The sequence below is a fragment of the Giraffa tippelskirchi genome, chromosome 7 (genome assembly GCF_054371585.1).
Source record: "Giraffa tippelskirchi isolate mGirTip1 chromosome 7, T2T-mGirTip1v1.2.pri, whole genome shotgun sequence".
In the NCBI taxonomy this organism is placed as follows: domain Eukaryota; kingdom Metazoa; phylum Chordata; class Mammalia; order Artiodactyla; family Giraffidae; genus Giraffa; species Giraffa tippelskirchi.
Genome location: NC_137281.1, coordinates 125,452,177 through 125,476,816, shown reverse-complemented (window position 1 = coordinate 125,476,816; position 24,640 = coordinate 125,452,177). Strand labels below are relative to the sequence as shown.

The 24,640-nt window shown below is 39.2% G+C and overlaps 1 long non-coding RNA gene across 1 annotated transcript in view; it reads left to right on the top strand.

Moving 5' to 3' along the window:
• Positions 1-24,640, top strand: part of LOC145512228 (uncharacterized) — a 281,896-nt gene that overhangs the window by 170,699 nt on the left and 86,557 nt on the right. Inside the window, exon 3 of the long non-coding RNA XR_014058416.1 lies at positions 5,418-5,607. This is a non-coding gene — a long non-coding RNA (uncharacterized LOC145512228). The remainder of the gene's footprint in view (positions 1-5,417; positions 5,608-24,640) is intronic.

The following is a 24,640-nucleotide window of genomic DNA, read 5'->3' as shown; positions in this document are numbered from 1 at the left end:
ATTTCCTCCTCCAGGGGATTTTCCCAGCCCAGGAAGAGCTAAGTAAACACAGTGTTAAATTAAAGCTATTGTGTCTCCTGAGTCTGGCAGCAGATTAGAATCTGTAATAACCACTAATATTATTGCTAGTTAAAGAGCTACCTCTAAAAATGCATGAGGCCTAGATGGTTTCATAAGTACTTTTAAAGAACCTTCAAGCAACAGATTGCACTCCATTGTTATTTAAATAGTTCTGGCACATAGAGTAAGATGTAATGCATCTCAATTTATTTAAAATGCCTAGCATAACCTTTTTCCTAAATAGGACCAGTTAAGCATATAAAACTGTAGGTCAGTTTCACTTTTGGTGAGAGACAGATGTACAAGTTGTATTTAGAAAATGCAGAGGAACCAGAGATCAAATTGCCAACATTCATTGGATCATAGAGAAAGCAAGGGAATTTCAGAAAAGCATCTACCTCTCCTTCATTGACTACAGGGCTTTCCATGTGGTGCTAGTGGTAAAGAACTTGCCTTCCATTGCCAGGAGACTTAAGAGATGTGAGTTCAATCCCTGGGTCAGGAAGATCCCCTGGAGAAAGAAATGGCAACCCACTCCAGTATTCTTGCCGTAAGAATTCCATGGACAGAGGAGCCTGGCAGGTTACAGTTCATACAGTTGCACAGAGTTGGACACGACTGAAATGACTTTGCTTAGCAAAGTCTTTGACTATGTGGTTCACAACAAACTGTGGAATATTCTTAGAAATGGGAATGCCAGCCAACCTTGCCTGTCTCCTGAGAAACCTGTGTACGGGTCAAAAAGCAACAGTTAGAACTGGGCATAGCACAACTGACTGGTTGTGCATTGGGAAAGAAGTACGATAAGGATGCATATTGTTACTCGGCTTATTTAACTTCTATGCATGTTACATCATGCAAAATGCTAGGCTGGGTGAATCACAAGCTGGAATCAAGACTGCTGGGAGAAATATCAACAACCTCAGATATACAGATGATATCACTTTAATGGCAAAACGTGAAGAGGAACTAAGAAGCCTCTTGATGAGGGTAAAAGAGGAGAGTGGAAAAAGCGGCTTGAAACTCAACATTAAACAAACTAAGATCATATAGCACCTGGCCCCATCACTTCATGTCAAATAGATGGGTAAAATGTGAAAGTAGTGACAGATTTTCTTTACTTGGGCTCCAAAATCACTGCAGACAGTGAAATTAAAAGATGCTTTCTCCTTAGAAGGAAAGCTATGACAAACCTAGAAAGCATATTAAAAAGCAGAGACATCCCTTTGCTGACAAAGGCCCATGTAGTCAAAGCTCTGGTTTTTCTAGTAGTCACGTATGGATGTGAGAGTTGGACCATAAAGAAGGCTGAATGCTGAAGAGTTGATGCATTTAAATTGTGGTGCTGGAGAAGACGCTTGAGTGTCCCTTGGAGAGCAAGGAGATCAAACCAATCAATCCTAAAGGAAATCAATCCTGAAAATTCATTGGAAGGACTGATGCTGGAGCTCCAATACCTTGGCCACCTGATGCGAAGAGCCGACTCATAGAAAAGACCCTGATGCTGGGAAAGATTAAAGGCAAAAGGAGAAGGGGATGGTAGAGGATAAGATGATTAGATAGCATCACTAACTCAATGCTATCTAACTCAATGCTATGAATTTGAGCAAAGTTTGGGAGATAGTGAAGGACAGGGGAGCCTAGTGTGCTGCTGCAGTCCATGGGATCACAAAGAATAGGACATGACTTAGTGACTAAGCAACAACAAGAGAGGTTTTAAATCAAACATACTAGTAAACTTTGCTATTATCTCTCAAAATTAAAAAATGTTTATTTGACCAGAAGTTCTACTTCTAAAAATTAACTCTATGAAAGAATTGTGCATGTGTGTACATCAGTAACTAACTAACTATAGCATTATTAGTGTGTCAAAAAAATAAAATCATCCTAAATGCCCACCAACAGGAAGATGGTTATATAAATCACATTATAACCATTCTATGGAATTTCATATCGTCGTTAAAAAGCTATGTAGAGTTAAAAGAATGAAGTGGGAATGTGTATGGGTGTATGTCTATACATACACAGGGCAATATACATATACATGTATTTATTTATATGCATTTACAGTGTGAGGTGTGGAGCTGGAAGACTCAGTTTTTTGTACAGGCTATGCAACCTTGTGTGTATCTCCTAACTCTTCTAATCCTGAAGTTGTACAACTCAGATGGAGAAGTTTTTTTAAGAAAATATCTTAAGTGTTTATTGAGCATTTAAAAAATGTTTTCTCTTTTCTATTCTGATTTACTGCAGGATATAAAAATAGTTCCCTGTACTGTACAGTAGGACCTTGTTGTTTAGCCATTATATATATTACATAATAAAATATATATAATATATATTTTATATATAATATAAATATATTTTATTATGTAATATATATATAAAATAGTTTGTATCTTCTAACCCCCAAACTCCCAATTCATCTCTCCCTGGCCCTCCTCTCCATTGGCAGCCACAGTCTACTCTCTATGTTGTGAGTCTGTTTCTATTTGTAAATACGTACATTTGTGTCATACTTTAGATTCCACATATGAGTGATATATGGTATTTGTCTTTGTATTTCTGTGTATGATAATCTCTAGGTCCATTTGTGTAGCTGCACATGGTATTAATTTCATTCTTTTTAATGCTGAGTAATATTCCATTATGTGTATGTGTATAGTCTTCTTTATCCATTAATCTGTCAATGGACATTTGGTTGTTTACATATTTTGACTGTTGTAAATAGTACATATACCTTTAAAAATCTTTTTATTTACTTATTTTTATAATTTTTATTGAAGTATAGTTGATTTTACAGCATTGTCTTACTTTCTGCTGTACACCAAAGTGAATCAGTTATGCATATACATATATCAGCTCTTTTTTAGATTTTCCCATGTTCATAATTACAGAGTATTTTTTGTTGTTTGTTTTTAATTATTTATTTTAATTAGAGGCTAATTACAATATTGTAGTGTTTTTTGCCATAAATTGACATGAGTCAGCCATGGGTCTATATGTGTTCCCCATCATGAACACCCCCTCCTGCCTCCCTCCCCATCCCATCCCTCAGGGTCATCCCAGTGCACCAGCCCTGAGCACCCTGTCTCATGCATCGAACCTGGACCGGCGATCTGTTTCACATATGATAGTATACATGTTTCAATGCTATTCTCTCAAATCAGCCCACCCTCACCTTCTCCCACAGAGTCCAAAAGACTGTTCTTTACATCTGTGTCTCTTTTGCTGTCTTGCATATAGGGTCATCGTTACCATCTTTCTAAATTCCATATATATGTGTTAGTATACTGTATTGGTGTTTTTCTTTCTGACTTACTTCACTCTGTGTAATAGGCTCCAGTTTCATCCACCTCATTAGAACTGATTCAAATGCATTCTTTTTAATGGCTGAGTAATATTCCATTGTGTCATTACAGAGTATTGAGTAGAGTTCCCTGTGTTATACAGTAGGTCCTTGCATGCATGCTCAGTCCCTTCAGTTGTGTCTGACTCTTTGCAACCCCATGGACTATAGCCCACCAGGCTCCTCTGTCCATGGGATTCTCCAGGCAAGAATGGAGTGGGTTGCCATGCCCTCCTCAAGGGGATCTTCCTGACCCAGGGATGGAACCCATGTCTCCTGCATTGCAGGTGGATTCTTTACCCACTGAACCACCTGGGAAACCCACAGTAGATCCTTATTAGTTACCTATTTTATATATGGTAGAGTGTATATACTTTTCCCTTTCATGCACTGGAGAAAGAAATGGCAACCCACTCCAGTATTCTTGCCTGGAGAATCCTAGGGACGGCGGAGCCTGGTGAGCTGCCGTCTATGGGGTCGCACAGAGTCGGACATGACTGAAGCGACTTAGCATAGCATAGCGTAGCATAGCATAGCATAGCGTAGCATAGAGTGTATATGTCAATCCCAATCTTCCAATTTATCCCTCTCCCCCTTTCCCCTCAGGTAACCATAAGCTTGTTTCCTAAATCTGTAGCTCTATTTCAGTTTTGTAGATAAGTTAATTTGTACCATTTTTTTTAGATTTTACATACAAGTGATATTATACAATATTTGTCCTTCTCTGTCTGACTTACTTCACTCAGTATGACAATCTCTAGGTCCATTCACGTTGTACTGATGGCACTATTTCATTTTTTATGGCTGAGAAATATTCAATTGTAAATGTGTACCACATCTTCATTATCCATTCCTCTGCTGATGGACATTTAGGTTGCTTCCATGTTCTGGTCACTGTTAATAGTGCTGCAATGAACATTGGGGTGCATGTATTTTTTTGAATTATAGTTTTCTTTGGATATATTCCCAGGAGGGGGATTGCTAGGTCATATGGTAGCTATATTTTTAGCTTTTTAAGGAACCTTCATACTGTTCTCCAAACTGGCTGCACCAATTTACATTTCTATGAACAGTGTAGGAGGATTCCCTTTCCTCCACACACTCTCTAATATCTATTGCTTGTAGATTTTTGATGAGGGCCATTCTGACCAGTGTGGGGTGGTTTTGATTTGCATTTCTCTAATAATTAGAGATGTTGAGCATCTTTTCATGTGCTTTTTAGCCATCTTTATGTCTTCTTTGGAGAAATGTCTGTTTAGATCTTCTGCCCATTTTTTGATTGGATTGTTTGTGGGGTTTTTTTTGACATGAGCTGTTTGTATATTTTGGAGATTAATCTCTGTAGGTTGCTTCATTTGCAGATATTTTCTCCTATTCTGTGGGTTGTCTTTTCATTTTGTTTATAGTTTCCTTTGCCGTGCAAAAGCTTTTTGAATTAGAGTTTTCTCCAGATATATGCTCAGAAATGGGATTGCTGGATCACGTGGACACTATTTTTAGTTTTTTGAGGAACCTGCCTACTGTCCTCCATAGTAACTGCACCAGTTTATATTCTCACAACAGTGTAGGAGGGTTCCATTTTCTCCACACCCTTGCTAACATTTTTTTATTTGTAGAATTTTTGATGATGGCCATTCTGACCAGTGTGAGGTGATATCTCACCGTGATTTGATTTGTGGTTTTCTCTAATAATTAGTGATTTTGAACATCTTTTTTAGGTGCCTGTTGGTCATCTGTATATTTGAAATATCTGTATATTTGAAATACCAATTTGGTCTTGGTCACCTCAATCTACTACATAAATGACTGCATCCGTGTTTGAATAATAACATCAGTTGTTTGCCCTCCCAAATCCAAGACTTGGAATTTAAGGTTTTTGTATGTTACCATCTCGATATTAAATCCAATGGTAGGAATAGTAGTAATGACTTCTCCAACCTGTAATCAGTACAAAATTGTGTTTTTTCTTGCACCATCTAATCCCAAAATTAAAATTCTCATTTCCTAGGATCCAAACAAACTGGAAAAAATGCTTGAGAAAATGTCACCCATGAGAACCGCCTGTCCACCCTCATCAACCAAAGCTAGTTCAGCTCCTAGGCAGTTTTCTTGAAAACTTGCTTAGCCTGCAACTTCTGCATTGCACTCCTGGCAGTGCCTGGAACAAGGGGCCGTGGCGACTGCACACCAGGAAACTGGTAAGAGTTTAATTTTATCAAATGCTTTTTCTGCATCTATTGAGATGATCATGTGTTTTTTGGTTTTTGTTGATGTGCAATATCACGTTGTTTGATTTGCATATGTTAAACCATCCTTGTGATCCTGGGATGACTTCAGCTTGGTTGTGGTGTATGATCTACGTGTTGCTGAATTCAGCTTGATAATATTTTGCTGAGAATTTTTGTATCTATATTCATTCAAGATATTGGCCTGTAATTTTCTTATAGTGTCTTTGTCTGGTTTTGGTATCAGAGTGATGGTGGCTTCATATTGATAGAATGCCTTTGGGAGTGTTCCCTCCTCTTGTATCTTTTTAGAGATTTTAAGAAGGAGAGGTACAAGTTCTTCTTTGTGTGTTAGGTAGAATTCCCCAGTAAAGCTATTTGGTCCTGGACTTTTGTTTGCAGGGAGGTTTTTTTTTTTATTATTATTACAGATTTATTATGGAATTTTTATTACAGATTCTACTTATTGATATGTTCAAATTGTCTCTCTTCTTGATTGAGTTTTGGTGGGCTGTGTTTCTAGAAGGTTGCCCAAAGTTGCCCATTTCTTCTAGATTGCCCAACTTGTTGGCATATGATAATACTCTCAGATAAGTATCTATTGTTATTTTCCTCTTTTCTTCCCCCTTATTTTGTCTATTTAGGTTCTCTCTCTTTTCTTAGTAAGCTGGGCCAGAGGTTTGTCAATTTTGTTTACCTTTTCAAAGAATCAACTTTAAGTTTTATTGATTTTTTCTATCTTTTAATCTCTATTTTATTTTCCCTTTCATCTTCATTATATCTTTCTGCTAACTTTAGGTTTTGTTTGTTCTTCTTTTTCTAATACTTCCATTGGAGAGTTTTATATTCAAGTATTTTTAGACTATAATACACTCTCAAGATGTTAAAGATCAAAATGCTGCTGCTGCTAAGTCGCTTCAGTCGTGTCCGACTCTGTGCGACCCCACAGATGGCAGCCCACCAGGCTCCGCCATCCCTGGGATTCTCCAGGCAAGAATACTGGAGTGGGTTGCCATTTCTTTCTCTAGTGCACGAAAGGGAAAAGTAAAAGTGAAGTTGCTCAGTCGTGTCTGACTCTTCGCGACCCCGTGGACTGGAGCCTACCGGGCTCCTCCGTCCATGGGATTTTCCAGGCCAGAGTACTGGAGTGGGTTGCCATTGCCTTCTCCAATACTCAGAGATAATAAAAATTTTGATTTTAAATGATGGAAAATTTCTAGCATTATCTTGCATCCAGTTAATACATAAGGGGAAAAAGGGACTTCTCTAATGGCTCAGGGATAAAGAACCCGCCTGTCAATGCAGGAGACTCAGGTTTGATCACTGAGTCGAGAAGATCCCCTGGAGAAGGAAGTGGCAACCCACTCTGGTATTCTTGCCTGGGAAATCCCATGGCCAGAGGAGCCTGGCTGGCTGCAGTTTATGGGGTTGCAAAAGTCGGACACAATGTAGCAACTAAACAACAACAACAAAAGACCATTGTACATGTCAGTAATACCAAATAGAAATGCGACTTGGATATTAAGAAGTACTGTACTAGCCATTATATCACATTGCCTTTTTAGGCCACTTTCAGGTATCACACACATTAAATTATATGCTTTAATTTTCCATGTACCTCTTCTCATCAAAAGAGAATGGATGTAAGTCTGGTCTAGATCAATAATGATATTCTCAAAACCACTCTCTAAAGCTACTTCTTGTCTGAATATGTTTTTCTTGGGGTCTGGTAAACCATCTTATCCTTAAACTGTGATAAGGAAATTTAATTGGTTTATTGGTGGTGCATACAGGGATAACTGAAAGACACTGATATTTACAGTCTCAAGTTAAACCGGCATCAATCTCACAAAGCATATTGGAAGAAAAAGCTACCTAGCCATACAAGAGTTTACTAAAGTCTTGTGCTGTAAAGAGTCTGTCAACAAAGGCAATTTTTGAGAGGATGGGGTACTTAGATTGTTATTTCAGTTTCTGAAAAAGTATTTTGAAATAACATCTTTGCTATGGCTACAGGATTTATTGAGTACAGTAGGTACAACTAGTAACTGGTCTAAGCCTCTGACACTGATGTGATTCAAGTACAAGTGATGTCAGATGTAATGTCTTACCCTTTCCTGTGGTATTTAAAGAATTAAAATGGCTTGTTAAACCTTTAAGTAAATGAGGGCAGGACCAGCAGTGTTCACTGTATGGTTGATGCTATATGACTTGAGCAGGCTGGATACTTTACTTAGTTTCATCTTCATGTGATCTGAATTAGCTGAGTGACCAGACATCATCTCTTCTAACATATTCATTTTAAAGAGTAGGAAAGCAACATTGAGGTTACACTTGTTAAAGTAACCTACTTCTCTCTTTCAAGAGCTGAAACTCAGATTAAGTTTTCCTGATTTCTAACCCATTTCTCTACACTGGATAAAATTGCCCCCAGCTCCACTTTTAGCCACATCTTTATGGGTTGAATTGTGTCCCCTCAAAAAATATTTTGCATTCCTAAGCCCCTGTACCTGTGAATGGGACCTTATTTGGGAACAGAGTCATTGCTGATATAGTTACTTAAGACAATATCATACTATTAATATAGGGTGGGTCCTTAACCATGTGACTGGTGTCCTTATAAGAAGGAGAGTTGGACACAAACATAGAGGGAAGATAGCCACATGAAGACAGAGTCAGAGATTAGAGTTACACTGCAACAAGCCAAGGAGTTCTTGAGGCTCCCAGGAGCTGGACCAGGGAAGGAAGGATCCTCCCGTAGAGGTTCTAGAAGGATGTGGCCCTGCCAACACCTTGATGCCAGTCTTCTAAAGTGGGAAGACAGTTCATTTCTGTTGCTATAAATGTGTGGTGCTTTGTTACAGCAGCCCTAGGGAATTAATACAACATGTAAAAATTAATTCTGTGGACTTGTGTGAAGGTACCATGTTTATGCCATAGCCGGTAGCCAGATTTCAGCACCCTAGGCGGCAGGTGATTTGTAATTAGTATTGTATTTAATTGATTGAACCAGAAGGTCTGGTGCTTTCATAAACTGCACCTCTGAAATCTTCATGCTAGAATTAACAGTTAGCCTTTTAATAACTTGAATACATACTTTTAAATGCTTATATAATTAATTCTACTGGACATTCTATTTATAGTGACTAAAATGTGGACACAGCTTGGTGGGTACACATATTGGCTCAATGTTTGAAAAGGTCTGATTATTCTAGATTGCCTAATAGCCATGTATTCCACCATTTTTCACATTTTGAGAGCTGCCAACAAGGAAGTATCTCTTCTATATAATTGTCACAACTCTTGTTGGAGTTGTCTCTACTTCTGTTTTAATAGCAATATTAATGATTATAAAGGGTGTACCTATGTATGATTGACCAGGTGGACTTCATTGTAGCGAAGTGCACTGCGGTTTACCCAGTTTATCTAATAAGTGGCTCCAGAGCTTCTGTGTTCAGAATAGAGTGACATTGACATTGCCTTCCTTATAAGTATATGACTTAACATGAGCAGTGAGTCCATCACTGGAATAATTTCTGTTTAATTACAGTGGTGACAAATGTTATGAGCATGAGCACAAGCTGGGATGGGGAGTTACATATAACTTGAATTGGCTGGAGGAGAAAATCAGTCAGAAAGGCATCTGAGGAATTGATACAAACTCTTTTTCTGCAAGTGAGTAGGAAGCTCTCAGCCCTCACCCCATCTATCCGTAAATCCTGTGAGTGCTCCTTCAGTCTGTATCTTTAATCCAGTTTTTTCATTGCCAGTATTGCTAATACTGTGATGGCTGTTGCAATACCATCACCTCAGCACCTGTACTATTTTAGTATGATCCTGTTTCTTGCTTCCATCCTTACCTTCTTACACTCTGTTCTTATCACAGCGGCCAGACTCATTCTTTAAAACCATGACTCAGACCATGTCCGTCCTCTCTCCAATAACTCCCATGATTTCCTAAACTAGAATAAAATCCAGAACCCTTGCAGTGGTTGATGGTTGATAAGCCACCCTTCTGACCTCATCTCCAACTGCCCTCTGCCTCCCTCCCTCTGCCTCCCTCTCTCTGTGCCAGCTGCATTGGAATGCTCTTACCAAGACAGCTGATCAGCTCACTCATGCATTTCATGTCTCTGTCAGTTGTGACCTTTTTAGAAGGTCTTTCCTGGCCATTCAGTAAAAAAAATGACAACTCCCTGGTTTCCCTGTCATTCCCTTCCTGTCTCACTTTGTCTTAGTTTTTTTTTTTCCCCCCTGTAGAATTTAGCACCATTGAAAAGCTTTCACTTTGTTGCATGGGGTAGGATGGGGGTGTTGGAATGACCTGGACAGGCAGTTGTATTCATACAATGTGGTTAGGAGCTTCTCTTGTTGAAGGAGTTGAAAGGCCCCTGTGAAGGGAGAACTCTGAGCAGGGGGCAGATGGCAAAGGAAAAGGAGAGGTAGGCAGGACCAGATCATGGGGCCACTGAGGTCACGTTAGAATGAGGGTCCTGAGCCTGAGAGAAACATGTAGCCACTGACAGTTTTCAATGGGGGGGTGATGATGCATGTACATACTAAGACCCCTGCTGATCGTGTGTAGAGAATGGCTGGGAAATGACAACTTTGGAGCAGTCCATTCTGGTGATCTGGATGGGGGGTGACATGTTCTCGATCATTAGGTTTACCTGAAGAGAGGGAAGGTGGACAAGGTGGGGACACTGGGGAGACTATTGAGACTTCTCCTGAAGGAGCAAGGGTGTAGGGGGGTGGCTCTTGCTCAGCCGGGGATCTTGAGAGGGAGTGGGGTTATGAATATTGAAGCTAGGGGCTGGAAGAGCAGACCATGGATTCTGTTTTAGATACGTGGTCTGTATACTACAATTCTTCTCACAGCCAGACCCGTTTACCTAATCCCCTTGTTAACATTTCTACTCACATACTTATAAGGCAGCTCAAAGCTTAGCATGTAGCCTGGACATGGTGTTTGAATCTGTGGAAAAGATCTTCCCAGGAGAGGTGTGAGAAGTAATCACATGGGAGCCTGGACTGACCCCTGAGACGTTCTAACTTGTAACAGAAATCAGGTGGAAAAGAAAAATTCCCAGAAGATGGCCCCTTTCTCCTTGGAGATTCATTCTGATCAATTTTTGACAGATGAAGAAACAGATGCTGAGAACAGGGAGGCAACTTGCGTGATCTCCTGGGTAGTTGGGCAGTGAGATTAAGCAGTCTTTCTGGATTGGGGTAGAGTAGGAGTAAATAAGTCAAAATAAGAGGTTTTTGAACTTTTAGCAGAGTGTTTATGTCATATTACCACCTGGACAAGAGTCTCGTATATGTTCCTACCTTCTTCCATATGAAATCTGTGTCCACCCCCATTTAGAAATACCCCGGAAAGGTACTTCCATTAATATTTTTTTCAGAAACCTCCCCTCTATATCCTGGTGACACTAAAAATTTACTACGTGGTACAGGTGGTTTTAATTTTTGGATTCATTCTCTTTTTCTCCCCTCCTGTCTCCTGCCTTCCTCCCTCTCTCCCTCTCTCTTTCATTTTCTCCTTAAATTGGGATTTGCACCCATGTGTCTGCTGCTCTTAACACTGTCAGTATGCAATACATTGTTGATAGATATGCATCTAAATAGAATATGCAGAATGCAACAGAAGTGCATTTTTAAAAATTTTAATCCTAGAGACGTTTCAGCGTGTTCTAAGGGGAGCTGTAATTCTCTGTGTTCTGGACAAAGAATAGATTCAGATCATCAGCATTCTCTCCTCACAGTAGGGGGGGTGCATTTTGCAGTAAATTATACTCATCAGTGCTCCCATAGACCCTTGCGAACAAGGCTCGCTGAGCCCTTGCTTGGAAGTTGCTGCTACCAGCTTTATAAGGGAGGCAGGAACTAGTTAAGACAAACTGCAAACCATGAGTGTGGATTCTATAGGGGACCACCAGATCAATGTTAGTAGAGCCCCTAAATCTGCTCAAAAGAACCTGTTATCTCACCTCTTTAGAGTTATCACAGAGTTTTAAGTTAGTACTTCAATGCCCTTTACAAAGAGTTTAAGTCCTTTGCTCTTCCCCATGAACATTTTCGTCAAACTGTACTTGAGCTCCAATTGCTTGGTGAAAAATAAGTCACTGCTAGTCATGTTTAGCATTCTTCTTTCTTCCCCTTTGGGATAGAATCTGCCTTCAGACTATTTTTCACACAGAATAAGGATTAGTGCCTCTTTATCAATGTTGTCCATATCCCCTCTCAGTGTACTTTATTATCACTGCTAGAAGGTGCTTCTCTAAGACTGAGTTGTAGAGCTGTTAAAAAAAAAAAAAAAGTCAAGCTCCCCAAAGCCAGGGAAATTGAAATGTCACTCTTTACAAGGAGTTTTAGGAGGGAGACTAAGCGTTTACTTCAATACAGACCATCCATTCTAGGGCCCAGTTTAGAAACTTTCAAAATCAATTTTAAATCTTTTCTTTACAGCTTTCACATCCCTTCAATATCATCCTTTTTTTTTTTTTTTTTTTTTATGAGCTTGCCTTGGCCAGGCAGCCCAGGCTGGGGCGGGGTGGGTTGGTGGGGGTGGGTCAGAGGGACACTGGTGGTTTATCTGTTGTCCAGGCTCTGTCACTCCTGTGCCCGCAGCTCTGCACACCAGCCTGGCTGCCCCAGATGCACTGAGCCTGCCTGCTGTTTGGCAGACATTTCCCTTTGTTTGTGCTCCTTGTGCTGCTCTAATAACCCTCCTCAAGGCCAAATTAGATTTATATGGAAGGAGAAGGCAGCTAGAGGCTTCAGAATGACTATGCTAATTAGAAACCAAAATATAAACAGCAACTCCACATGGATGTATTAAATAGGACAGCATTCTCCACAGCAAATCAAATTAAGAGAAATCCCATTATCTCACTCAGGGCTTCTGCATTTTTTTCCTGACCGCCTGTTTTCCTGTTTGAACAGGACAAGGGCATGAATATATTTCATCCTGGGTCTGGTTCTAAACTACAGTCTCTTTCTCCCTTACCCCAAACTACAATGATTCCAAGTCATTATTCACAATTACAGCAAACTCATTTTTTTTTTTTTAAATCCACTGTAAGTTTATATATCACCCTCTAAAGATTTTAGGCTTCAATGCAGCCTCAAACATTTCATTTATTTTCACCAGCTTGGCTTCAGTGTTAACTAGTTACCACAAAGTATTCTAAACAGACTTCTGGAAAGCCCCATGGATTCTATGAGAATTTATGATTATCTGTTACAGGAAATGAATATTCCATCCCTTAATTTCTAACCTTGTGCAGTCAGGCTGATGCTACAAAGGAATGTAAAACAAAAGTAACCCGTCTCCTCCTTTAAAATGAACCAGTACTAGTTGTCAGGAAGTTTTTAGGAGCTCAGTATTACAGGTGGCAAAGCAGGTGGGAAAAGTAGTCACTTTTGCAGTTAAAAGTTGCTGAGCTAGTGATGGAGGAGGCATTGGAAATGAGAGGTTTTCTCAGAGGCTGGGGTAAGAGAAGGCAGGTCTCCGTTAGCCACTGGAAAAACTTTTTATGTACAAGTGAAAGTGGAAGTCGCTCAGTCATGTCTGACTCTTTGTGACCCCATGGACTTAGTCCATGGAATTCTCCAGGCCAGAATACTGGAGTGGGTAGCCTTTCCCTTCTCCGGGGAATCTTCCCAACCCAGGGATCAAACCCAGGTCTCCCACATTGCAGGCTGATTCTTTACCAGCTGAGCCACAAGTGAAGGCAGGTACACCAAAGCTTGCATGGGGTGGAGAATCATGGCTCTTGTCTTTCAACTTTTAAAAAATTGTATTTATTTTTGATTGAAGGATAATTGCTTTTACAGTATTGTGTTGGTTTCTACCAAACAGCAACATGATCTTTCAACTTTTTATGAAAATAAATTTTTCACTACTCATAGCTTCTCATTTAGCACTATATGACAAGTCCTCTAATGATACAACCATGGGCAAGCCGGAAGTCCCTGAGGCAGGGGTGGGATGATGCAGGAAGATAAGCCCCAAGAAAACCAGCAGGGGACTGAGAGACTGGAGCTTCAAGGCAGCCAGAACAGCACAGGTGCTCCTTCACTTGAGTTCCTGTAGGAGAAATCATGAAAGTGTGTTCTCCACCCTACTTCTGGGCCAAGTTCATCATGGTCTTATCAACTCCTTTCCTGCTCAGTGTGAGAACTCCAATTCCTTTTCCTTTCTTTTGAAAAGAAGTCACACCTCAATTTTGCAAGTCAAAAGCAAACCAATCTACTGTAACCAGAAAGGAATCAAAGAATTCTGGTTACAGAAAGTAGTGGGGAGGGCAAGCACCTTGGCCGAAGATGAGAATTCTGGTCCTCAGGATTAACTAATGATGGCCATCCCTTCACAACAGCACATATAGACCACTCTTTTCTGTTTTACTTGATGATCCCTCTCTCAGGGCTGTTTCTTCTTATGTAAATATTAAGCCTACTGCTTCTTCTGGAGAAAGCTAAGAAGAGTGAATAGAAGGCATTTCAGGTTACATCATGTGTTTCTCTAGGCGTGATTACTGTAGTGGGTTGCCATTCGCTTCTCCAGGGGATCTTCCCAACCCATGGATTAAACCCAGGTCTCATGCATTGCAGGCAGATTCTTTGCCGTCTGAGCTAGATTCATATTACTTAGGGAAAATAAGCTTCTTTGAGAACACCTCATTTACCTGTCATCTGCTATTCCAGTGAAAGTGAAGTGAAGTTGCTCAGTCGTGTCGGACTCCTTCCTCCATGGGATTCTCCAGGCAAGAGTATCAGAGTGGGGTGCTATTGCCTTCTCTGATCCCAGTGAAGAGCTTAGCATTAATTTTCTTTTGTGGTTTGTGTGACAAACACTCTCTCCTCTATCAAAATTTAGTCAAGCTCCTCTGAGCCTTCCTTCAGACTAACTCTTGGCCTTGGTTTTACCATTTTGGGCCTTCCTAGCCTAGTTGTAGCAAGAATCCTGCTAAGTCAGTTTAGGGATAATCCTTTTACCCTGGATGTCTGATCATCCTTGTACCTGATCTAGCTCCTCATCCCCTGCAATCTCCCAGATGTCAATTGATCACCTGGTGTGCCTTCAGCAAGAATCCTATTAATTCAGTTTAGCAAGAATCCTATTAATTCAGTTTAGCAAGAATTACCCCTTCTTGGTAATTTTCCACCCATCTCCCCCCGCCTCCCATAGCCACAAATCCTCAGTTATCTTTGCAATATTCTGAGTTGTGTTTCATCTCTCTTCCCCCATGGCAACAGTCTTCACATCTATTACAAGAATCCTGAGTGAAGTCTTCTTCACTGTTTTAAGTGTAAGAATAATTTTTCTAATTCTTGGCAAAAATAGTTGTCATTTTATGATAAAAGCAGTTGAATAACTGAAACATCTGTTTGACATCTTGCTTAAACCAAATTCTGTGTGTTTGTGGGTACATTATATAAATGTACATATACCTATATACATATGTATATCAATATCAGAAGATTCCTAAAAGAATGTCAAAAAGAAATAATTTTAAATATTTTTTATTACATATTACTACTTTTGGGGTAAAATTCTAAATTGTTAGCAAGTGTACAAAATCTTCTTGATTAGCTCTTTTCCTCCAAGCCTCTTATTTTCCACCCAGTTTGAACAGTGTTCCTCTATTTCAACTTTGTGGGCTTCCCTGGTGGCTCAACAGTAAAGAATCTGCCTGCAGTGCAGGAGACAGGGCTTTGATCTCTGGGTCAGGAAGATCCCCTGGAGGAAGGCATAGCAACCAACTCCAGTATTCTTGCCTAGAGAATCCCATGTACAGAAGAGCCTGGCAGGCTACAGTCCATAGGGTGGCAAAGAGTCAGACTTCACGACTGAAGCAACTTAGCACACACACACATGCACTCCAACTTTAGTCTAAACATCCAAGGCATGCAAACAGGCCATATTAAAAAAAAAAACACAACAAACTCTAGGTATGTGCCACCCAACATGGGAACCATTAGGGAAAAATGACTATTACATTTAAATTAAGTAAAGTTAAAATTGCCTCAGTCACAGTAGCCACATTCCCAGTGTTCAGTATGCAACTATGACTAGAGGCTACCATATTTGTCAGCACAGATGGAGAAGATTTCCATTATCTATCACCGTTAGAAAATTCTACAGGATAGTGCTGATCTATATAATTCAGGCTTGCAGGAACAAAAAGTGTAGACAGCTCTCATAGCCAGGCTTACAACAGCATACAGTGTGGAGAGTATTTCATACCAACCTACACTCATTTACTCAAATTGAAGGCTTGTTGTGGCACATTCTGTGAATCCTTTCTTGGTTCCCCCAGCACAAATTAATCAACATTTGTTTCTGTTGCTTATACAATGCTTTTGGTTTCCTGGCTGTAAATCGGAAACCTAAGAAGCAGAATCCGTTTCCAAATCTATAGGAATAAGCAGAAAGAGTGAAGAGTCTTGTCTCTGTAGCATGAGTTTAGCAAAGTACTGGTGACTTTGGGAAAGCTGAATCTTTGGAGAAGGTCCAAATCCTTGGTTCTTTCACAGGTGTCATAGATACTGACAAATTACATATCTCTCTTTACAGATACTGAAATTGAGGCTTAGGAGTTAAAAATACCTGCCTTAGCGTTGTTGTGAGCATTGGTTTAATAAATCACTTAGCACTGTGCATGGCATATAAGTACTTAATATTTGGTATCATTTAATCTAAATTTTGCATCCTTATTTTTTTTTAAATTATTGGGATATTGGGGAGGAGGTCATGTTAATAATTTATTTAAAATACTTTTTAAAGAATCGTTTTGATGTTCAAACCAAGATAAGAGTTAGTAATGGGAAAAGGGTGATTTGTTTCTAGCTTGGACTTAAATCAAGCTTTGTTTTAAGACTTGTATCCAAGTTAGACACAAAGGATGATACTTCATGGTCAGAAAGACTTGTGTTAAAAAATTCAAGAAAGATAGATCAAAATTATACTTTAAGCATTAGAAAGGAGGCAATAGTAATATCCTTAATATATTAGACACAGAGTCATTGAATAAAGTCTCAGTGATGCAATAGATGTTCCTTCTTTCAATTTTATCAGTTTGCAAAATTCATGAGGTTAATAAGTATTAAAAATCTCATTACTATACCATATCAGGTAGGGATGTAGCTCGAGGGTGTAATAAACTAGCTCTATTGTTGAAACTCCATCAAAAAGCAGGACTGCACTTACCAGCATTATAAAAACCTCTATATCTCTCTGCATACAACTTTATCTAACGAAAAATATTACATATGGGGTTTCTGAAAACTCACAATTCAAATCTTGAAACTCATTGACTTCACGTATAAGGTTATAGCAGGTGGCTATTAAGAGTTTGAAAGAGATTCACTGTCGGCAAAGTGCTATTGGTCTAGTTGTAGATATACTGGGAATTTACATCAATAGCCATATTTTGCTTTAAAAAAAAAAAATCTTCTATAACTTTGCTGAAGCAATACTGGTTCCAAGTATTTTGCACAGTGAAACTGTTACCCCCACTTCCTGTAGAGATTATACATCAATATTGATAGGGTTTAATAGCTGCCTACTCCTTCTTAGGAAGAACTGAGGAAGTTTCAATAGCATTTACTTATATTGACTCTATTAACTTCATGTTCTATTCTTAATCTGGGAGCCTCCATCATCCTCAGCTAGCTATCAGCTACACTATTGCCCTTCTTAAATGTCACTTTGTTTTAATATTCAATGGATAACTTAAGATAAATTACCCTAGAGATGGATGTGAGGGGCCCTACTGGTAAGATACAAATTGGGGGAAAATCCTAAATAAAAATATAAGCTACATGGATAGTATGATGAACTATTTGTTCATCTTCCCTTAAGTTATTCCAAGTACAGCAGGCAGGGAAGGTAAGTTTGCAGGATACATTGCTTTGCTACCATGGTTTTCCCTCCTGCAGCACTCATAATTTTCAGGGAGCAGCTCTGTTTCCATCTATGATCTCAAACTGGTTAGGCTCTTATCCCAGGTGATAAATTATAGTTTTGCTAAAGCGTTTAGATATCTATTTCCTCAGATTGATATAAGTATGGGGAAAGAAGGGCAGGGAACATGAATCAGTTTTGGCAAATGAACTATATTGCTGCTTAGTCTCTCAGTCGTGTCCAACTCTTTGTGACCGCATGAACTGCAACATGCCAGGCTTCCCTGTTCATCATTATCTCCCGGAGCTCGCTCAAACTCATGTCCATTGAGTCAGTGATGCCATCCAACTATCTTGTCCTTTGTCGTCACCTTCTCCTCCTGCCTTCAATCTTTCCCACCATCAGGGTCTTTTCTAATGAGTTGGTTTTTCATATTAGGAAGCAAAAGTATTGTAGCTTCAGCATCAATCAATACAATGAATATTCAGGACTGATTTCCTTTAGGATTGACTGGCTTGATCTCCTTGCAGTCCAAGAGACTCTCAAGAGTCTTCTCCAGCACCACAGTTCAAAAGCATCAGTTCTTCAGTGCTCAGCCTTCTTTATGGTCCAACTCTCACGTCCGTACATGACTACTGGAAAAAACATAGCTTTGACTAGATGGGCCTTTGTCGGAAAAGTAATGTCTCTACTTTTTAATATGCTGTCTATGTTGGTTATAGCTTTTCTTCCAAGGAGCAAGCGTCTTTTAGTTTCATGGCTGCAGTCACCATCTGCAGTGATTTTGTAGCCCAAGAAAATAAGGTCTGTCACTGTTTCTATTGTTTCTCCATCTATTTGCCATGAAATGATGGGGCCAGATGCCATGATATTAGTTTTTTTGAATGTTGAGTTTTAAGCCAACTTTTTTACTCTCCTCTTTCACCTTCGTCAAGAGGCTCTTTAGTTCCTCTTCACTTTCTGCTGTAAAGGTGACATCATCTCCATATCTGAGGTTATTGATAATTCTCCCAGAAATCTTGATTCCAGCTTGTGCTTTACCCAGCCCAGCATTTCTGCATGATATACTCTGTACCTAAGTTAAATAAGCAGGGTGACAATATATAGCCTTGATGTACTCCTTTCATAATTTGGAGCCAGTCTGTTGTTTTATGTCCAGTTCTAACTTTTGCTTCTTGACCTGCATATAGGTTTCTCAGGAGGCAGGTAAGGTGGTCTGGTATTCCCATCTCTTTAGCATTTTCAGCAGTTTGTTGTGATCCACAGAGTTGAAGGCTTTAGCATAGTCAATTAAGCAGATTTTTTTTTCTAGAATTCTCTTGCTTTTCCTATGATCCAACAGATGTTGGCAATTTGATCTCTGGTTCTTCTGCCTTTTCTAAATCCAACTTGAACATCTGGAATTTCTTGGTTCACGTGCTGTTAAAGCCTAGCTTGGAGAATTTTGAGCATTACTTTGCTAGTGTGTGAAATGAGTGCAATTGCGTGATAGTTTGAACATTCTTTGGCATTGCCTTTCTCTAGGATTGGAATGAAAACTGACCTTTTCCAATCTGTGGCCACTGCTGAGTTTTTCAAATTTTCTAGCATATTGAGTGCAGTGCTTTAAAAGCATCATCTTTTAGGTTTTAAAATGGCTCAGCTGGAATTCCATCACCTCCTCTGGCTTTGTTCATAGTAATGCTTCCTAAGGCCCACTTGACTTCTCACTCCAAGATGTCTGGCTCTAGGTGAGTGATCATGCCATCATGGTTATCTGGGTCATTATGATCTTTTTTTGTATAGTTCTTCTGTGTATTCTTGCTTCCTCTTCTTAATATCTTCTGCTTCTGTTAGGTCCATACCATTTCTGTATTTTATTGTGCCCATCTTTGAATGAAATATTCCCTTGATATCTCTAATTTTCTTGAAGAGATCTCTAGTCTTTCCCATCCTATTGTTTTCCTTTATATCTTTGCACTGATCACTGAGGAAGGCTTTCTTATCTCTCCTTGCTATTATTTGGAACTCTGCATTCATATGGATATATCTCCCCTTTTCTCCATTGTCTTTTGCTTCTCTTTTTTTCTCAGCTATTTGTAAGGCCTCTTCAGACAACCATTTTGCCTTTTTGCATTTCTTATTCTTGGGGATTGTTTTGATCACTGCCTCCTGTACAATATTACAAACCTCCGTCCATAGTTCTTCAGACACTCTCTCTATCAGATCTAATCCCTTTATTTGTCACTTCCACTGTATAATCATAAGAGATTTGATTAAAGTCATACCTGAATGTCTAGTGGTTTTCCCTACTTTCTTCAATTTAAATCTGAATTTGTCAATAAGGAGTTCATGTTCTGAGGTACAGTCAGTTCCTGGTCTTGTTTTTGCTGACTGTATAGAGCTTCTCCATCTTTGGCTGCAAAGAATATAATCAGTCTGATTTTGGTGTTGACCATCTGGTGATGTCCATGTGTAGAGTCTTCTCTTGTGTTGTTGGAAGAGAGTGTTTGCTATGACCAGTGCATTCTCTTGGCAAAACTCTGTTAGCCTTTGCCCTGCTTCATTTTGTACTCTAAGGCCAAACTTGCCTGTTACTCCAGGTATCTCTTGACTTTCTACTTTTGCATTTCAATCCCCTGTGATGAAAAGGACATCTTTTTTTGGTGTTAGTTCTAGAAGGTCTTGTAGGTCTTCATAGAACCATTCAATTTCAGCTTCTTTGGCATTGGTGGTTGGGTCATACACTTCGATTACTGTGATATTGAATGGTTTGCGTTGGAAATGAACAGAGATCATTCTGTCATTTTTGAGATTGCACCCAAGTACTGCATTTCGAACTCTTGTTGACTGTGAGGGCTACTCCATTCTTTCTAAGGGATTGTTGCCCACTATAGTAGATGTAGTCATCTGAATTAAATTTGGCAATTCCAGTTTGTTTTATTAGTTCACTGATTCCTAAAATATCAGTGTTCCATCTTGTCATCTCGTTTCACCACTTCTAATTTACCTTGATTCATGGACCTAACATTCCAGGTTCCTTTGCTATATTGTTCTTTACAGCATTGGACTTTACTTTCACCATCAGACACATCCACAGCTTGGCATTGTTTCCGCTTGGCTTAGGCTCTTCATTCCTTCTGGAGCTATTTCTCCACTCTTCTCCAGTTGCATATGGATACCTACTGACCTGGGGAGTTCATCTTTCAGTGTCATATCTTTTTGCCTTTCCATACTGTTCATGGGTTCTATAGTGGAACATTTCCATTTTTACTCAGAAAGGGAAGTCTTTCTCAGCAAAGCCTTGGGAGGGATAGACTTTTATTCCTTCCTCATCTTTTCTGCCTAGAAGTCAAACAAGATGCACTGAGGTCATCTTGCTAACACAGGTTTAAAAGCTGGTGGACAAAAATCTGATATTTTAAAGATGAAGGAAAAAAGAGCCTGGGCCCATGGCATTGATATTGAGCTTACCTCTAAAGTTCTATGCATGAGAAATAAACCTCCATTTTAAAAGCACCTCTAAGCTGGGTTTTCCTATAGCGGGAAGCATTCCTGGGTGATTCAGTAACTGACAGACATGAATGTTCTCATGTGACGAATTATTCTCTGTGGCCAGAACTTTATTTTTAGGACTGGAATCTGGTGCTTTCCACTGTAGCTTGCTGTGAGTCGACAGTAAAACTTTGTCTAAACCATCATTTTAGTCAACTTGGGCTGCTGTTGTAAATTACCAGTGACTGTGTGACTTAAATAACAGATTTATTTTCTCTCATCTCTGGAGGCCGGAGTCTAAGAACAATGTGTCAGTGAGGTGGGTTCTGGTGAAGGCTCTCTTCCTGACCTATAGGCGGCCACCTTCTTTCTCCTCACACGTCAGAGAGAGAGAGTGAGCTTTGATGCCCCTTCCTTTTTTTTTTTTCTTTTAAGAGCACAAATACCAACACAAGGGCCGCATTGTCATGACTTCATCTGAACATAATTATCTCTCAAGGTCTCATCTCCAAATACCATCGTATGGGAGGTTAGGGCTTCAGTGTGTTTTGGTGGGGCACACTTCAATCCATGGCAATATGCAATCTACACTATTTTTACTTCTAAGCTCTCAGAGGGCCTTGTATTCATGAGGCATATGTGAAGAAACTTATATACACATCATTTAAATGGTGAGGTTGTTCCCTGTGCTGGCTTCATACACTTGTTGGGGCGTACATGCTAGGAGGGGACCTGCTCATGCTTATCGGGCTTGCTCTCATCCAGGACATCGTCATACTGTGTTGCTTCCTTATGAAAGTTAGTCATCCAGCTTTTCTTCCTGGCCTCCTGCGTTGTTCACTTGGCTCCTTTCTTCATTCTCATTCATTTACCTTGTGGCTAATCACCGCCTCTAAGTATATTGGGTATGGATTTCATAGGCCACAGCAAATGGGAACATGCAACCTTATGTTTTTTTCAGAACTGACCTCATCTTACTGAGTCCTCAGTAGGTCTGAGATAAACATAAAATATTCTAAACACTTGAAACAAGTCATCATTGTTTCAAGTTAAAACAAGGATAAATCCAGGATTTTACTTTCTTCTGCTCTTATTTCCTGTGGCTCCTGACTAGGATGACCAGGGCACCAGGAGAAATGAAAAAACTCCTAGGGGTGTTTGGAGATCCTGAACAGATGATGCTGCCTGTGCCCCGGCTCGGTCTGCAGTATGCCTCTGCCTTCCGTGTCACTTTTTCTGGACAACCACAGTGGTATTCTTACTGAGCTCCACACACTGATGTTTTAATATGTGCATACATTGGTTCATTATCCAAACAATACATAAGGATGTAAAAATAGGAATCTCATGTCTCCTTCCCAAGCTCTAGCCCTACTAGCAGGAGGCAATCACTTAATACTAATTCTATAGTTTGCATCGTAGCTTTAAAGCTGACAAGAAATAAAAGAATGAGTGTTTAGACAGGATTTATTGTCTCTGCTGGGAAAGATGAAGAATTTACTAAATTTACCCAACCTCTTATCTCTTCTACCAAATCTGTTAATTATAGTTACATAAAAGATTGTAAATGTCAAAGCTTGATTTAAAAATAAATTATAACTAAGTCTTCCATGCTCTGGTTTATAGATTCATCCCATAGATAATGAATGGCATTTATCATATTATGTAAATGTTCTTTTAAAACCAATTATTATGAATGGATTCTTTCAGAAGTAGACAATCTTAGATTATTGAAACATTGCTACTTTTAGGAGACTTTTCCATGTTTTAAGGTCTAATATAGCCATTAATTTCTTTTTATCTAACTTTTCTGATTCTGATAACTATTCTCTCCCTCAGACCTAGTCCCTAGGTCCCTCAGACCTCTCCCAGAAAACACTGCATATCCTGTTTTTCATGTCTACCATACTCATACTCTGAGGAACCTTTAAGTGAAAGTGAAGGTCGCTCAGTCATGTACAACTCTTTGAGACCCCATGGACTATACAGTCCATGGAATTCTCTAGGCCAGAATACTGGAGTGGGTAGCCTTTCCCTTCTCCAGGGGAATCTTCCTGACCCAGGGATCGAACCAACGTCTCCCACGTTGCAGGTGGATTCTTTACCAGGTGAACCACAAGGGAAGCCCAAAGGAAACTTTAATAGAGGGACTATTCATATAATACCTGACTGGGTGTGTCAGTTTGTTCTTACTAGGACCCTTTTAAGTCTAGTCTCAGTCAATCAATTACTCATACATAAAGGTGCAAATCCAAAATTTTCACTCAGAACTTTGATGTACTGAATGCAAAATGACACAACAAAAATAATACATTGTTGTCACTTAAATATCTGTAGAACTGTTACTTACAAAGGCATTTCTTTATGTAGGATGGTATAATTAAGAAATTCCAATAATGATAAAGGTCTCTGTGTTTAGGTATAACTCATATTTCGTTCAATCTATTCAGCATGTGGGGGATCCTTTCCATCAGTTTGCCTTAAATTATATTTTTAAAGCATTATTCAAAGTAATACATTTATGGACTTAAAGTTTGACAGTGCTGAAGGACTTAAAAAAAAACAATGATCTCTTTCTCTGCCCTGCATCTCCTACTCCACTGGTGTTCTCTAACTTTATCTGGAATTTACCTATGCAGTGATGGTTTCCTTCTATTTCTTTATCAGTTGGGATACTGTATCTTATTCTGGATGTTGATTATTTAGTCCAGCTTCCTACCTCTGGCCTTCTCATGAGTTTCTCAACATCATTACCAGTCAAATGAAGATAGCATATGGCTATAAAAATATTACCCTCTACTGAGCCAGGTAGTATGCTACAATTAAGATTCTCTTTTCATACAGTGTTCTTCTATTTATCTATTTTTTTAAAAAGTTCAGGTGAGCTGTTGAATACCAACTGATTTTTTTCTAAATGCCAAAATACAAATCCATTAGCTCCCTTTACTTCCCAGATAACTTCCTCTTGCAGCCTCTGTGCTCTGGCACCAGTTGAGATTGATAATTCTCTGAGTATAACTTATTACTCATCTAGCATTTTCCTTCTCTGCTCTCCAGTGTTTGAGCTTCCATTTTATGAATCATCTATCTTAGTTTTTGCTGCTGTTGTTGTTGTCATTGTTTATAACCTTGATTTGATGGAATCCATCCTCCAGTAGCATCTCAAAAAAAGGCACATGCAAGGTATATTTTAGTTCTAGACCTGAAAACGTCTTTTTCAACCTGTATTTCTCTGCCTATACAAACCACCCATCAAGTATGAGGGTAGAACAATATATATTTTTTTTCCTCAGAAATTTAAGGGCATTGTTCTATTGCCTTAAGGCTTCTAGTGTTGATGTTGAGAGTTCTGAAGATACTCTGATTCTCATTCCTTTTTTGTAACTTATTCTCCCCTCCAGAAAATTTTAGAATCTTACTCTCTGTTGTTTAGTGATGTTAATTTGTATAGATATGCTGTATTTTATGTGCTTTTAAAGGTTAATTAACTGTGTTCATGTTTTTCTCTTACTGATATTAGAACTAACTTCAGGGATAGCATATCAATTTTGATGTAAAAAAAAAAAAGAATGAATCTGCATGTACAATCAATACTATAACCAAAAGTAGGGTCTGGTC